Below are 3,006 nucleotides of genomic sequence, written 5' to 3' on the forward strand. Positions count from 1 at the left end.
TAAAATGGAGGGTCAGCCAGCAGAGTGAAGCTAAAACAGGTGAAATGTGCTAATTTCCTGCCAGTTAAAAGACATGCAGCAGCATTTTGTCCAAGAAGCAGGCGAGTAATGGAGGAGCCAGTAACCCCCGTATAAAAAGTTACAGTAATCCAGTGTACACACATCTGTGTTTGACAAATGGAGTCTAAGAACGAGCTTGAGTTGTATTAAACCTCGTCTAATACTTGACCAACACACTGATGATGTATGAAGAGGCCTTGCTGCTTTCTACAACTGCAGCTCAATCATTTGTGATCCCTCGTTTTCTTTAATTCTGTCCAAAGATGGCGTCGCTGCTGACTGGCTTGCTGCATGTGATGTTGATCTTTGCAAAGGCTCTACCCCCAGGGAACTGCATGCTGGGAGTCTGAAACGGTGGGGAGAAATATCTTCTACCAAAGCCTTGCAGCTGCAAATATCTCTAAAAAAAAGGTTGATGAAGGGTAGAGCGGATTATTCCTGTAGCTGTTGGAAGGACTTTAAATCGCTTCACTGAACAGATCCGTCTCAGTGCCGGTGCTTCTACATGTGCTCCCCCAGGTCCAGGGATGCAACGGAGTTATGCGTGATCAGTCGTTCATCTGTTGGCAATAACAAGCAGATAACTGAGGCCAAAGAAGCAGATTTACAAGAACTTTGTTCCATTAAACAGGCACAGTTACATTTTCCCCAGAATTAAACCAGAAGCCAAGTTTACAGATATTAACAGCTCAGTAAAAACATATACAGTCAAGGAAAATTAATACAATACAGAAGTAAGTATAAAGAACATTTGAGTACAAAATGAAGACAAATTAACTTTTTTGTTGATTCTGATATATTATGCCATCGTCGTCTCGAGGATACGGACATGAAATAGTGACCCAAAAAAAAGAAGCTGTCTGATTAGTTTCAGGTGTTTTTCAGACATTAATTTCCTTTTTGCGGTTCATTTTTCCTATTTCTGTTCTGGATTTAATCCTGGGAGCTCACAGCAGCATCCCAGCCCGTCCTAGCCTCCTTCATCTGCAGCCTGGATGTGGACGGAGGGACACGCGTCCTCACTGCAGCTGGGAGGGACAGCTGTCTGAGGACCGGGCTGCCTGGGAACACTTCAGGAGACGGACACGGCCCACGGCAGATTCTGCTGCTCGCTAAGAACAATGAGAACAACGCCTGCTTTCATGTCAGCGCCTGAAAAGACTCCAACAAATGAAGAGAAGGTTTTCAAACTTCTTGTAAGGTGTTTTCTTTAAAATGAGAACCTGGTGGCATCTGAGGATCTGCTAAACATATCTGGTGTAAAGTTTCTGGGTTAGTTGGTAACATGAGACGTTATTAGTGCTTTAGTTTGATGTTTTTTCTGACTTTGTTGAGTGTTTGATGAATCTATGAAACCTGAATGCATCTACCAGGCGTCACCAACCTTTTTTAAACTGAGAGCTACTTCATCGGTGTCATAGGAGCGGCTATCAGTGCTGTCCTTTGAACTAGAAGAGTCAGAGTTCACCTTAAATTTACGTGAAATAAACATATTTAGAATTCTTTGTTATAGATATTGTCGTTTTTTTAAGGTGTGAATAAGCAGGAAGAGTAACTTGGATGCTACTTGGTGCCCCATGTTGGTGACCTCTGGTTTAAACCACCTAAATGCATGTATGGAGCCAACCACCTGATGCTCTTCTTACTTTACTGCTCTGTGGTTGGTAAGATTTACTGACTGCTCTGAACTACACAACTTATTATAAAACTTTTTAAGAGACACCTAAACTCATAGGGGAGGGTTGTCTTCCAGGGTCTCCACTAGCTTTTCTGTTTCTCCACAATCATCATCAGAAGCTTTGAAAACGGGAATTTTGGTGTCCGAGCTAAGATGGTTTTTGACAAACGTTTGAAAGCCGTGTTTTTTTTTTTTAAATCATTTCAGGTCATCATGGTAATATTTATCTGGTTTTGGATCGATACACCAGAGCGTTTCGCTGTTTCTTCAAACAGCGGAATCAGATGCCTTCACTTTCGCTGGTCGTTTCTTTTTTGCTGACACGACGTCTCCTCAGCGTCGGCCATCTTTGGAAACTCTGCCGCGGTCCCATATTTTTACACCTCCCTGAAAAGCGCTCAGGAATCTCACAGGCAGATGAAATAAAACAGTAAAAGACAGTGACTGCTGCAGCTGGAAGCTGTGGGTCAGCTACCGGTCGGTTCTTGACAGGCCCGCCCAGAGAGCCCGTCGCGGTTCCTGCTGCTGAAGGAGTTCTTTTCATTGTTAGATGGTGACGCGTTTGCAGGTTGGCATTTCGGAGCCGGGCCTCCGAAGCGTGAGCGGGCTGTGTGGTATGATCGCTACCAAGTGTTTGATGCAATGCTGACGGTGTTTGCTTCCTGTCTTGTCATAATTGTTAAGATTCCTCGAGTGAAAGACAAAAGGGACAGGTGAGTTTCTGGCATTTAAAGCATGCGGCGAGTTTCACTTCAGAGGAAGATATGTTAAGTAAAACTAAGAGAATACCTGGAGCATCTCAGCCATGAGGGATGGAAGAGTTCCCAGCATCAAACAAGAGGCCTCCATGCTGTAAACTGAGGGTGAAAATGATGGTTTCTGACTAGTTTCAGAGTTTTAACGGGCAGAGACTCCCCATCAAGCAGCTTTTCAGCTTACATTCCTCACTGCAGCTTTTCTGTAGCTTAAAAAAATGACATTTTTTTTTCCATCCAGGAGGCGGCTGCTAACAGGAGAAAGCAGCGGCACGTCCACGCCGCCGCCTGCTGCGGGGACACGTGCGGCGGCGTGGACGTGTCAGGACGGACACGGGTCTGCAAGGCATGAAGAACAACAGCAAAACTCCAAAACAGACGAGTTTATCCCCATGTGTCACGATTAAAGGGAATGATATTGTCAAAGAAAGTCGGGAGATAAGCGATGAATGTTCTTGATACCAGAGAACGCTTCGTAACATTTCAGTTTCCAGCTCAGTTCAAAGATGGTAA

Source organism: Fundulus heteroclitus, chromosome 12 (assembly GCF_011125445.2).
Source record: "Fundulus heteroclitus isolate FHET01 chromosome 12, MU-UCD_Fhet_4.1, whole genome shotgun sequence".
Classification (NCBI taxonomy): domain Eukaryota; kingdom Metazoa; phylum Chordata; class Actinopteri; order Cyprinodontiformes; family Fundulidae; genus Fundulus; species Fundulus heteroclitus.